At 39.5% G+C, this 15,000-nt stretch overlaps 1 pseudogene; it reads right to left on the minus strand.

Annotated features, from left to right (window-relative positions):
* Positions 1 to 15,000, minus strand: part of LOC140953605 (general transcription factor IIF subunit 1-like) — a 37,148-nt pseudogene that overhangs the window by 14,432 nt on the left and 7,716 nt on the right.

Below are 15,000 nucleotides of genomic sequence, written 5' to 3' on the forward strand. Positions count from 1 at the left end.
TTGTTTAATAATGTTTTTTAAACTTTCAACATTTGTTCAGCCATGGATAATAATTATCCATGGTTCAGCTAATAAATTGACGTTTAAGGTGGCGAGGGGTACAAGAGCATTTGGGCGTTGGTGTGTGGAAGCACATTTATCCCGGATGGCAAAAAGGGAGGTACGTAACATTTTTCACTTTTGTGTTTTTATCCCGACGGCGGTCTTTAAGATCCAAGAAAATTGCCCCATTATCTTGCGCTCAAAGACCATTCTAACAACCTTAAAATGCCGGGAAGAAATATTCTAACTTCAAACTGTGTTTTAAGAAAGCTACTGTGACCCCGGGGAGGGGGGATACTCCCTATATCATGGCCCTATACGGGGCCGGGGGCTCCGCCCTAAAGGGCTACCTTCAGGTATATGAAAAACTAAAGATAAAGATAAATAGTCCAAAAAAAGTTCTGATTTTGCAGTGATTGATTTATTTTAAAAGACATTGCATTCACAGCAGTTAGGGAGCGGTCATTTACTATTGGGGCAGGGGGGGGGGGGGGGGGGGGCAAGAAGGCCGATATTATTTCAAAAGTGAGGGCCGAAAAATTTTAGCCCCTCTCAGGTTAACAGCCCAAAAATCCTGCCCCCTCCAAATTGTGTGCCCAAAAAATTCTAACCCTCCCCTAATAACATTTTGAGTGTTCGAATGTTGCATCGCAAGAATCCATATCAGCGTAACTTTGAGACAGTTATTTCATTGGAATAAAAAGTGTTACTATTTACAATATTTTCGGGGGTAGAAGCGGAATCATTTGCATCTTGATATTCATGATTCCTGTCGTTTTTTACCTCAATAATTCATGATTTTCTTCCAGATTCATGATTCACGAAGACTTTTGATCACCTGTTCTTTTAATGATGTTCTCATTAGCTACCTAAGGTACGCTAAAACGGGCAACAAAAAGCGCGCAATTTGTTTTGCAACATGGCTACAAATTAAAAATGAGTTGAATAGTGATGTTGCTCGTTTTACCACCCACGAAAACAAACCTTGCAACCTTATTTCTTGCAAGGTATGGTCGAACATGGGTGGTAAAACGAGCAACATTGCTATTCAACATGGTTTGCAGCAATATGTTGTAAACCAAGTTGCACGATTTTTGTTGCCCGTTTTATTGCAGCTTTAGTCTTGTTTTGTATAGTTTCTTTAGTGTTCAAACTTCTATTTTCATCCAGAATTATGTAGATTTTGGACCACTGCTTCTCGGTGCTTCTCGGCATCATTCATTTTGTCCAGGTATGGAACTGAACATTAAGCACTAGTGTCACTGGAGAAACAAGTGTTACTGTCAGCCCCGAATGCACGAATTATATAAGGGGGTTCAGGGGCATGCTCCCCCCGGAAAAAAAAATTGAAAATTGGACTCTCGGAAAGGACATATCCTGCATTCCTTGGATCGAAAGCAATTAATTCATACGTCTATTTTGTTGAGCTTTCAGTTCTCAGTCTCGTTATTCATAATTTTCGTGCGCTGTTTTCAAAGCCATTTCAAAGTCAAGCAAATTGCAAGCTATTCCACGTGAAGTCACTCCTCATCTCCAGCCAATCAGAGTGCTTTTTTCAGCTTTGAGTATGCAATTCTGTTAATATTACTTGCACGGTCACGGTATTTCAAGCAGTGCTTAATATTTCAGTAACACAAAACCCATTTAATAGTACGCGCGCATCGCCCAAAGGCGCCCAGAAAATTGTAACCCTCCCCTAAATGCGGGCTCAGAAAATTTCAGCCCTCCAAAAATGGGCGCCCAAAAAATCGCAGCCCTCCCCCAAAATTTACCAGCCCTCCCCCACCCCCCCCCCCCCCCCTCAATAGTTAATGACCACTCCCTTAAAAGGGATGAAAAGTTCTGATAAACTTGGTGAAAGAAAGGGGTACCGTTTCTCAATACAAGGTGTATGAAAAGGGAACCTGTTTCGTGAAAAATGGTTTATAAAAGGGCAAGGGGTTAGAGCTCGGGGCGGACCCTCTCCGTATAAAGCTTGTTGAGTACCACCCCCTCCCCCTCTGGGATTGTGCCAGCTTTTTGGAAACCATGTTGAATTTACTATTATAAAGGGAGAGCCAATTTTAACAGAGGAGAATTCTTATGAGCTAGTTTTTTTTTCTTTCCAAACAACACTGTGGAAAGGCCTGGGGTAGATGTTATTTAGGGATTCCAGGGATTCTAGGTTTGTCCCCTGACAGTTCCCCCGACAGGTTTTTATCGTTTTTCAATATGGCGACGAGAAAACGGAGCCGAATGGCAGGGCTCGAGTGGAAAAGGGGGCAGGTGTTCTATTTTCAGAACAGAAGAGCATTTTTATTATCACAGGGCATCTAATGACAAAAGTGTACTTTCTCAGTCCTTAACTATCTTATGTTCAGTCGCGGGTATAAGTCATTCCCCCCCCGGGGGGGGGTATTTCCTTGCAAGAGGCTAATGGTCGGATGCGCCGCTGGATGGGCTCGCATTTTCACGTCTGGATTGACTATAACGGGGTGGCATTTTCAATGAAGTTACTAGAATGGGGGTCGCACATTATCGGATTTTGGGGTAAAAAAAGTTTTTCAGATTTACGGTTAGCAAACGTACCAGAATGTTTGTACTGTAGGTGAAAGGTGAAGTATTCTTCATTCATTATAAAGTACTGTAGATACATAAATAGAAAGTAAAGGTGATGTTACATGGAACGATTCGCAACGACGATTTTTAGCGCAACACAGCGTAGCAATGTTGGAACAATGTTGCAACCATTCATAATAATGTCGCAACAATGTTTTAATGCTGTGTTGCCCTAAAAATCGTCGTTGCGAATCGTTCCGTGTAACATCGCCTTAACTATGGTGAGATCGCGAAAATTACATTTGCCCAAAAGCGACTAAGAAAGGGTCTATTATTGGCCACTGCCGTTTTTTCCGACTCAACTTACCGCCCCTGGGTATCCAAGGATAGTCTCCAGTTGGAGCCAAAATAGTGTCCCCAATTAGTACTTTCGCGCTAAATGCATTGACACTCAAATAAAGTGCATTTTTTTTTCTTGCTGACCATGAGAGTTATGAACGCACTTTCTAAGAACTAAGCCCTCGAGGCTCTAACTTAAACCAAAACAGGAACTCAGATGTTGGTAACAAACATAGTCAGCTATAACACAAAAACGAGCTCACTTCAAGGACTGACACTCAAATTTAATAAATGACACTATTATGTTACAAAAAACCCTTTTAAGGTAATAAAATTCCAAAACCTGTCTGTACCATTACGGAATTACCCTTGAAAACAAACTAAAAATAACGAGACTCTGGCTAAGCACGAGTGAATCCTCAAGTGTAAACATAAAATCAGCTAAGTAATTACCACATGACAAAAATCTTCATAACAACCTAGAAAATTCTTCACAACATATAGCGGACAGTCCCTTGCGGACCTATAAGACCTCATGTTGAAAAATGGTGTGGTCTTGAGTTTACAATAAGAAATTATTGATAAATCTATAAAGCAAATAGAGGTTTACATGAACAACTTCAACAAACATACTAACAAAAACTGAAAGCTTAAGAAACTATACATCTGTAAACCTGAAGAAGGCTGGTATGGCCAGCCGAAATATTGTTATTAAAAAAAATACACGTTGTTTTAAATCAGCTTTGCAGTAGTCTTTGGACTTCTCGTTCTATAGCTATGTACAGGGGGGTCTAGAAAATTCAGAAAGTGGGGGGAAGGAGGATCTGCTGGACACTTACAAGCTATAAATTAAGCTAAATTACTGAAATTTCTTCAAGAAAAAATTGCAAAATTTCACAGTAAAAGGGAGGGCGCGATCTCCTCAGACCACCCCTAAATCAACCCATACATTATTTGCATTGAAACATTATCCTTTTCCATCATTTACGTGCTGTGAAAAATACAGTTTGGCAATTCACAGGAAAGGTTTGACAATTTGACGTATCCAGTAATTGTCAATGTGGAACGGAAATCTTTTTCTGTTTGTTAATCATATCCCGGTAATTACTACAAAGTGCATTTTGCAAGTGCTACCTTAAAAGTATTCTTACTAAATGATTAAAAGCAAGTCTTTGGTCGGTTATCTTTGAATCCAGAAATGATCTGCATGCAGATCTAAGCTCTGTTGTCTCAGCGAAAGATAAAGATTCCCTTTGATGGCCTTCTGCTCTCATAGTATCTTCCTCAAAATAGCAGCGAGCTTTTCCATGGTGACACTTAATAGTAGACAGTCCTTGTTCCGTTTGCTCTTGAAGGTTTTTCAAAAAGGACCTTACAGGTCAAGGGCTTACTTGTGAGGTACTTTCTCACTTCCCTGCATGAGGGCTCTTTTCATTACGGGTTAGAACTGGGGTGCTTGGTCCTGAACCTTCTCCCAACCCATCCGAGAAAGGTGCCGGGGATACACGAGGACTTTTGCTCTCCGGAATTTCCTCTTCGCTGAAAAGTCTTCTTTTACCGGCCCCTGCTGGACGCTTCTTAGCTTTTGCTGAAAAAGAAAAGGAACAGTTCATTCAAAATTGCTTAGACACCTGATAAGGACCAAATACAACAAAATCCGAAATAGTAAACGTTCTTGCTGAATAGGCTTTATTAAATAAATGATTACTCCATAAAATTTCATCCACAGACTGCGGAAAATAGATATTTCACCCTTGGTTGGTAGGGCTATATTCACAGCGAGTCTCTGGTCGGTCATTTGCATATGATGGATAATACAACGCAGCTATTATACTCTCAGCTCTGTTTGAGAATGTGTAATCAAGGGACCCCTAGGTTAGGGTTCAAAGACGTTGCTAAGAAAAACATGAAAGGGAGAGACATCGATCTCGACCGTTGTCAGGTGAGTGCTAGCGACAGATCAAACTATGATGAACCCTATAGCCCTAAGTCCATCATTCTTAGTAGTAACGGCTGACAGCGATGATGATGATTTGGCAAAGCAGTGTTCTATGCTTGGATTTCAATTACGATGCTCTATATGTTTTAAGTCTTATCAAGCTGCTATTATTTCTAACCTTGTAAAAACAAGGCAGACGTTCTCTTCATTTCATCCTGGTCCGGAAGAGGACGAGGGCAACGACGACGACGGCGAGGATGAGGACGAGGGTGCGACGGTGAGGACGATACGCGTCCTCGTCCTCATCCTCGTCGTCAACGGCGGCGGCGGCGGCTTCGTCCTCATCCTCCTCCTCCTCCTCGTCCCAGGACTCCTGTTCTCCATCTCGTCCCCACAAGTCTTTTAGCCCATGTTGTTCTTGTTTTAATCCATCTTCATCTTCGCTTGATGTCTGTTCTGTCTGAAGGCCATCTTCAAGTGTCAAAGTTGTTGCATCTTCCACTATGTGAACACATAGTGAAAACCGTTTCAATTGTACATAGTGCTATTGTTGTTACTGCCGTATAATTTTAGATGGGAAATATACGCTTCTTTTAATGATTTATGAGTTACCTTTTTTATTTTACTTTAAAAAGAGTAAGGCCAGGAATTTGTGTTATCTTCTTGATAGGACAACAAGATAAATAAAAACAAGGAGGAACGAATTGTCAACTACAATGTCTGATCGAAAAATTTTCACCATATATAGAGTTATATCTTTAAGGTGGCTCGACTGGATTTTTTAGAGGAGATACCTCCCACGTTTGAGCACTAACTACGTCGGCATGAGTAAAGATATGGGAAAAAGGTTACCACAACTGTATTATATAATGATGAAAAATTCTTATGATCTGGGTTTTATTGCAATCGGAGTCGCCATGGCAACGTAATGACGCAATTAAGCTTTTTATTTATCTTTGTGTTTTTTCTGGACCAGGAGTTTTTTTGAAGAAATCGCTAGAGGGAGTATGTACGTGCTGTAATTGCCTTCATTGTGGCAAAGTTTCAACAAATTCTATGACAGCGTTTTCGAAATGTTTTGACACGCAGTTTTAACAATCATAAAAACAGTGAATAGCATGCTATCCACACAATTCGCTAATATTTTAAGAAACTGATTCCTCGCGGAGCGCCGAGCTGCGAGGTTTATAATCTCGTCGCGCGCCAATCGCGCGTGTATCACACCAGCATCGCAAGGCCAGCGTGATTTTCTCTTGGCTATAAATCTATCGAGTTTGGTTGGTGTCCGCCTTGACGTCATCCAGAGTAGTGACGTCAAAGTGCATTATGGAACGAGGCGCGAAGTGCCGCGGAGAAAGAGCTTTTAACATCAACGGTAAGCACGGTTTATTTTATCTTAGGTATTTTGAGAACGGACCTCTGGAGCCAGGGTACAAAATTTGTAGTTTGCAAAAAAAAACTCTAACATGGTCTCCACAAAAGAGAAGTAGACCGGGTTTGACATACCACGAGCTACTATCAAAGTTCATCTCCCCACTTGACCTTGACAACAGCGCGCGTACATGTGGTGCTTGTAGGATTGCGCTGACCTCATTAATGTCTAAAAAAAGTGCCGAAACGTTTGTTGATGCAAGTAAACACTTTCAATTTTATTGTGTTGAAATGGGAAAGGGACACAAATATTAAAAAAATATCATTGCAAATTTCAGCGAGTGGGTTTCGAAGAGCGCAAAAGCCGGTGTTCAGTTCAGCAGTGAATTTAATATATGTTCTACAATTTTCCCAGTACTTTAAAGCTACAAAATTAAGAGGACACGAGACGTAGATTAGTCACCTGGTGAGATGTTGGTGGTAGTCACTTCGTATGTCTTGAATAATAAAAAGAATGAATATCAATGAGGTATAGTCAAAACTGCATTCAATAGGACCGAAATTAAAGTGGAATCTTATGACCGATTTTGATGAAACAAACGGTTAGGTTTCCCAAGAAGTACATTAAACATGTGATGCCGACCAAAAGTTAAAAATTATTAGAGCACTCAAGTTCTGGCTGAAAGCAAATTCTTTTACAAGATGCGTTACAATGTTTGCCCGCACAAAAACAAAAACTTCTACAATTTTCCGATAAACAAACTTTGTATTGCTAGAATACTTAAGGGATCTTAAGGGAACCGCACTTTTCTATTACAACTGATAACGCCGTGGTAGTCGCCCGCTGATCGTTATTAATTCACTCCCGAAATATGGCTAAATCAGCTATCCACAAATTAAAACAAAGAAATCCTCTACGACATCGAGAAACTAGTTTACATCCGATTTATAGACAAACATTAAATAAAGAACATTTTGCTCAAAATTTACCCATCAGCGATGCATTCTATGCCAAACTTTGCGGTTCTTGATGGGGAATCAAGACACGAGTCGAGCCCCAAACAACAACAAGCAGCCTTGTTCGTGTCAGACATCGCTGAGAAACTTGCTCTTTCACCTCGTTCAGCGCATCAGTCTCCACTTTAAATCACCAGATCTTTACTCATTTTGTACAACGAAGATCTTTCCTAAGTTCCTCCTACCATTTGAATCTCAAGCAAGCTTTTAAACAGGGGCACCCAACGTCAATTTTCGGAAATAATCTGTTCAGAAGACGATTTGAGATTTAGAAGGTGAACTTGCCTCGGGGGAACTGCCATGGATACAACAATCGGAACAAAAGAATTACCCATGACAGTTCCCCGCCGAGGTAAGTTATATCGGTTTTAAAATAAGAACCTAAAGCGGCTCTGCCAATCAGGAGAGATTGAAACGTACCAAAAACAGCACATCACGTGTTGTTTACGTGCTGAGTTCGTGTTGGCGCTGTACATTTTTTGAATACAAAATAGTTTATGTCATTTAAGTCTATATCTTCTTTGGAATAAGAAAACCGAACTGGTAAGAAAAAGGCCTCACTTGGACACCAGGAATACTGTGACGTAACTCCTTCAAGTCGCGCGCGAAAGTTCACGGCGGTTGCCGGTTAACATTTGAAGAAATTGCGCATGATGTGAATTGACGTCAGCCATTGATTGAAGAATAGTGCGGTCATCCTACTGGTTGTTTTTACTCAAACTACGGTGAGTTAGACACATCTGAAACTTTATTTCTAATTCATTTTGCAAAGAAAACTGTTGGTACCTTTCTGAGCCATCGCCTGCAATTGTTATGATCTCTTATATTTGCACAGACATTATCGTATCGAAAGCAGATTTTTGAAATATGGTCAGGAAACGAGCAGCGGCCTTTCAAGTTTGAAACAGCCCGGGATAGTTGGAAGTTCAAGACTTGTACGGTAAAAAATATCTATTTTAAACATGGATTGATGGTAGTCGACTCAGGCACATAGGACCAGCTGTGGTACCACGGTTTGAAACGTGTGGAAAGAGAGTCAAAAAACCAAGGTTTCATCCACCGTTAACTGGTATTTTTTTCTGCTCTATCAACGCGCGCTTTGTCGGGTTATTTAGTTGTAGTTTTCTCCGAACCGAGTAGGCTTTCCCTTTTCGGCGCTGACTCTCTTTCCAGGTCTGTTCACTGTTCACTGTGCCCCTGATGAGAATGACAGACCTTCTGAGTAGACTAAAATTTTTTAAATTAACATCAGTCTATGTTCCTGTCTATATTAGTGAGCTCACTAGAACTTTTAAGTTCTAAATAACAGTGAAACATAGCTATTTATCTATTTAATTCTCGTATCGTAGCTAAATGAGTATTTACCACTTACTTAATGCTACGCATTCTTGTTAAAAATTGCCTAACGTATTTGTGGCTGTTTTTCCCACAGCTACATGCAGTTTACGCTCAATGAACTAATGTTTGGTCATTAAACTACTGGTGTGGTTATTGATCTGTTGTGTACTTATTGAACTGCTGTGTGGTTATTGAACTAACAAAAATGAAATCGGTCAATATTAAAGAACCTAAAGCCGCTCAACCAATCAGGAGAGATTGAAACGTACCAAAAACAAGACATCACGTGTTGTTTACATGCTGAGTTCGTCTTGGCGCCAAATCGAGGGCGAAACTGGACTTAATGTTCGAAACCTCAGCAGGATTTTGAGCGTTGTTGTGATTGTTTTTCTGTATTTCACACCTTTACATAATTTTAAAAGCACCTCAAAACACTCGTAAGTTTTCTTTATATGTTTTCAAGAGTTATTATTTGGGCGTGGCCCAAAAAGAGTAATGGAAACGGCTTGTTTTGAGGCAAATATGCAATAGGCACGCAATACCTGCTAACGTAAACAAGGCAAGTAAATAAGCGAAGGGAGGCGAATGTCTGCCATGGGAAAGAAAGCTCTGCTAGCACACGGCACTGTATCGCACTTTTACGATCTCAAAAGTTAATCTGAATCTTCAGTATTTTTTTCCTCATCGAAATTTGGAAGGGATGAAATCTATCAAATATATTTGGAATATTAACGTCGGGTTTTGGTCACAATAAGATCACAAGCAACGAACCTTAAAACACAGAAACTCACAAGACGGATAGAAATCCACCAATCACCAATCACAAACAATGACCTTTTGAACCCGCTGAAGAAAACTTCGTTTCCTAAGAGGTCCGCTAAGATGATTGGCGTCTGACATTTTTTTGACGAGAGGATCGAAATGCACCAATCATAGAAAGACAGTTTTAATTGGATGTTTCCTACGAGGTCATCTGAATTTGCTGTTTTCTTTATTTTACGTCAATTTTCTTTTCCTTCTTTTGCGATTGGTCGATTTTGTTAGGTCGAGTGGATAATCCAATGAGGGACGATTTGGATATCGTTTGATTCGAAATTTTTCGAAGCAGCAGTAAGAAGCAGTTTGGATAACATTTGGCCGCGGCGTTTCGAGGAACGTGTTAATATATTGTTCAATCATGTTATCCCCGGTTAAACTTACAAATGCACACACTGTTCGCGGTAGGCCCATACTAAAAACTAACACTGAGTGTTTTCGGAATGGGCTAGTCCGCGAACTCAAAGAAAAACAAAGGAAATTATCAAGACATTCAATGACATTAAAGACTCATGGACCCCATAGACGTAATAATAACAAATCGGAATATCAGGAGTGTACGTGTAAAATGGATAAGAGTTTGAACAGAGAAATGTTTAACAAGCTTGAGGGTCGCAAGATTTGTGTAGCTGGTTATCAGTGCGACAATAGTGATTTTGATTTTTGCATCGCGGAACACAGCGAGTTGCCTATTATAAAAATCTGTTCCGGTGAAGGAAGAGACGATTGTCAACAATTGAAACCAAAAGGGACTGAGACTTCTTTTGGAACTACTGTATAACTGCAACAATTATTTTTATTATTTCAATTTTGTTTAACGGGGTGACGGTTAATGTACTTGTTTTTGTATTGCGTGTTGTGTTTTATTTTCATCTAATTGTGCCCGGTATACATGTATTGTGACGCGGCACATGTGCAATGCTGTGCGTCGGGATTTTGCATTATCAGCAAGTTTTGTGTTAGAGTGTTTTGATGGCAGCGAGGTGACGACAAGAGAAGGTAATGAGCTAGTTGTACAGAAGGAAAATTGTGTTGTGGAGGAAATAAAAGAGGTTGAATTGAGACCTCGTCGTGGGAAATTTATCTATAACAGAACTTACAATTCCATTGGTTTAAATCTGGTTAGTTAATTATATTTTCGGCAAGACAAATTACCATAAAATCGAGATTGTAATAGGCCATTTTACAGTTATGGATGGAAGCGAGGCTGAGGGTGACCTTGTTTTGATACAAACCTTTGCTTTGTTATGGAAATTGTTCTTGAAAAATAATAGTTAGCATAAGAATAACTTGATTTACATAATAAAGCAGAAAGGTTTGTATCAAACAAGGTCACCCTCAGTCTCGCTTCCATACACAACTGTAAAATGGCCTATTGACCACTCCAGAAAATACCATAACATACCATGATGCTCTTTGTTTGTCACCCCAAAATTTTGCATAAGCATTGTTTTCAGTTTCTCTCGGGGCCATTTAAACTCCCAAGAGAAACTGAAGACAATGCTTATGCAAAATTTTGGGGTGACAAACAAAGAGCATTATGGTATGTTATAGTATTTTCTGGAGTGGCCAATTCGAAACTCGCGTTGTTTTCAAATTTGCATAAATCTACCCTGGGTACCAGAGGTTTTTTCTCGTGTGCGACTGGGAGCTTCGTTTCGTCGGCCGCAGGCCGACACGTGTTCGGCACTTTTTAAGACTTGACCGAAACCGGAAACCGCGCATGAAAAGCCTCTAACAGCCAGGGTAGCATAAATCGGGCGCTGCAAAGAAATATTTAGCTCACAAGCGCTTCGAAATACTGTACCTTCAAAACGGCATAGCTTTCACTTGTTGTGCTATATCTTTCAAAACCAACAATCGATTCTAACTAAAAAACTCTCAAAGCGGCGGTTTAAATGTTAAAGCCCATGGCTGGTTGAAATCGTCTCTTCTTTGCTTTCAAACGATTTAGGATGGATCGAATCGACTTTGGATATGATCGATTATTATTTTATCAGCTTGCGGTATGAACGAAACGTTTTTTTCTCGATAAAGTTCACTCAACAAATTTAGAAAGATTTACTTGACTTTTCATATGTGGAACGAACTGACTTTTTTGTGGAACGAACTGACTATTTTATGGAACGATCTGACCATGGAACGAAATGACCAGTTACCGCCATGCACCTAGCAGACTACCGATGAACAAATTAAAATCTTTGTTACGGAAAACACGGAAAGTGACACTTTGTATGGAAGAGTATTTGGAAAAATACACCATTGTTGTCTGAAATTCATTGTTACGTTAAAATAGAAAAGGTTTACACTTAAACAGGTACAGAAGTAACGGTAACAGTGTGAGGTTTTTACTTAAGGGGCTACTCCAAAACTAGTTCGTAAACGAGGGAAGGTGTATCTGTCGTCTGAGCATCAAAGCACAGGCGATTTAGGTGGAATGAGATACAGTCAACTCTCTCTAAGACGGACACTTTTGGGACCGGCACTTAGTGTCCGTCTTATAGAGAGTCAAATAAAGGGAGTAAAGAAAGACAGGGACCAACTCTATGAGTGTCCGTTTTACACAGGTGTCCGATAAGAGAGAGTCGACTATATCCAAATAAGCTTTTAAGTAAGAATTTGCCCCTCTGTACATGCAATTATCCATTTTATAGTGCTTACAACAGTTTGAATCACTTGGTTAATTTTGGCCAATTTGAGCTTTGTACTGGTATAGAGAAGAATCCAGGACCTTCAGTTTATGTAGATGCTACAAAAACAATTAATGCTCCATATTGTCAAGGAAATGTTACAGTATTTGGGGAAAATGCTGGACAACAATGTGTCGCAAGGAGTCTGTGCGCTTTAATTTACAGTAAGATAACAAAGATTACTTCAGTTGATGATATATACTCAAATAATGATTGTTGGTATTCAATTATATCCTAGTCTGTCACTGCTTGCAAGAAAATCTATGTTAATGTTAACAGAATTGCCAGGAATGGTTACAGTGTTTGAGCAATTTTTCCACCTTGAATACAGTGACAGTTATACTTGTAACATCCATCACTACTGTATATGCCACTCACAGGGTACTGCATTTGAAGCACTCTTGGCACTGAACTACAACTCATTCATTTTATCGGTGTGACAATTATTGGTGTTGGTATCTACAGCATTGAGGCTGGGGGATATAATGTATTTGATTCTCATGCTAGAGATATGTATCATAACAGTCATAGTGAAGGGACATGTGTATTGTTGGAAATACCATCCATGCATAAATTAGTACAATATTTTCAGACTCTACATAGGAATGAGGATATATATGACCTTAAAGGTGTACATATTACCACCTTTGAACCTCACATTTTCTCAAGCAATGTTGAACATTGCAGTAATTATTATCAAATGTTAATATTTACCAATGTTCCTGTAAACAGTGCTGCCCTACAGCAGTTTATGCAATGCGTCTTATTAATCCTTGTGGATACTGGACTTAAGGAACTTTATTTACCCTTGTTAGTAACCGGAATACACTGTACAATGTGATGGGTGTGAAAACACATCTGTCAGTATCAGTGGAGCTGAGATAAACCTTACTCTCCGGGTTGTAACCGCTTATGTCCTATGTTGCAATTTGGCTCCAAGCATGTCTGCATTGAAGATGTGCATATTTTCAAACATTGTCATGAAATGACACTATTTTGTTGTGGATTGGGACATACTGTATAAGCTGTGTGGTTCAACAAACAAGGGGAGTAAAGGATTTGTCTTCTCTGGTAAGATATGATGACAGTTCTTTAGCTGCAATAACGCATGCTCAAAGTATCATACCCGTAGTACGACTACGCCCAAATATACGCTTCCACAGCGTCTTGTTTCCCTATGAAGTCACGTTGCAAACACTTTTGTAAACCTGGCTTTTGACTTCTGAGAGAGAAATTGTCTTTCTTTAAGAAAAATGAAGTTTACGTCTTCCTGTTTAGTCTCAAAATTTGAGACTAAATCGCTCTTTTTAAGCTTAATTGATATGGGGCAGGTTTTATTAATACGATTATGTAAGCCTTCAATGTTTAAAACAATGTTTACCTGAAAACTGGGTCCACGTTTTTTCTTCCCATTGAGCAAATTATCGCTGTGTAACCGCAACCATGACAGTGATCAATTAATAATAATAATAATAATAAATAATAATAATAATAGTAATAATCTATTTATATAGCGCCTTTCCTACAAGATTCAAAGGCGCTGTTTACAAAAAATTAGATAAAACTAAAAAGTAAAAAATAATCACAAGAAATTGACATTAAAACTAGACGCTAACTACAAAATAGGTAAATGTACTTAATAGATAAAAAAAATCAGATAACAAATAAAAACATCACTATTCATAAGCTCGCATAAAAAGAAATGTTTTAAGTTTGCGCTTAAAATCATCAATTGAGTTTGCAGATTTAATATCCTCAGGTAATTTATTCCAAAGTTCCGGAGCAGCAACAGAAAAAGCTCGTTTACCATACGAATTGAGATTAAAATAGGGTTTAACTAATAAATTTCTATTAGAGGATCTAAGATTGCGGCTGGGTGTATACAGTTGAAGGCGTTCCTGTATATAGATTGGAGCTCGATCATGTAGTACTTTGTAAGTAATTAACATAATTTTAAATTCAATACGAAAGGAGACACGGAGCCAGTGAAGATCCCTCAGGACTGAAGTAATTTGGCAAAATCTTGGATACTGGTTGACAAGGCGAGCGGCAGAATTTTGAACATGTTGAAGTTTCCGAATAAGATAGGATGGTAGGCCGTACAATAAAGAATTACAATAATCAAGTTTAGAAACTACAAAGGCATGAACAATGATCTTTGCAGCATCATAAGTAAGATATTTACGTATGAAGCCAGTGTTACGAAGATGGAAAAAGGACGATTGACAGACTGCATAATGACATGAGGTACCATACAAAGGGACTGATCAAAGATAAATCCAATATTCCGTGCACTGGGGGAGCAGGATACAGTCTCATTACATATATCAACAGAAGATAGTGGTGGCCGAGGTCGATAGGAAGAGGATATTACGAAAGCTTCAGACTTGTCTTTATTTAATTTCAGCTTGTTGGAAAGCATCCATGCGTCCATGTCCCGAACACAGTTTACCAATTTGGCGTTACTCAGATTCATTTCAGAAACAGACGACGTCCTGAACGTAATATATAGCTGGGTGTCATTAGCATAAAAGTGACAGAACATTTGATGACGTCGAGCGATCTCGCCAAGAGGGGATGTGTACATTGAATATAACAACGGGCCAGGAACGGATTCCTGCGGTACACCAAACTCAAGAACATGAGAAGCATAGCGTGAACCCAACCCAAGCTATTTCCCCCAAGGGGAGCTTTGGGGGAAAGGTCTAGTGTAACCGCACCTAATGTCTTGCATCTCGGATCAGTGGAACCCCTAATTCGCTTTGAACTCGTTTATTTAAAGTAGAGTAGAAATACGTGTATCGCAGAACCTCGCGAAGCTCGGGGGGGAGCCCATAAGGGGTGGTAGGACAGGAGAGAAATGAAGTAAATCATGTAACTGGGGAGGACAGGTCTATTATTGGAAGCTGA

Source organism: Porites lutea, chromosome 12 (genome assembly GCF_958299795.1).
Source record: "Porites lutea chromosome 12, jaPorLute2.1, whole genome shotgun sequence".
Classification (NCBI taxonomy): Eukaryota; Metazoa; Cnidaria; class Anthozoa; order Scleractinia; family Poritidae; genus Porites; species Porites lutea.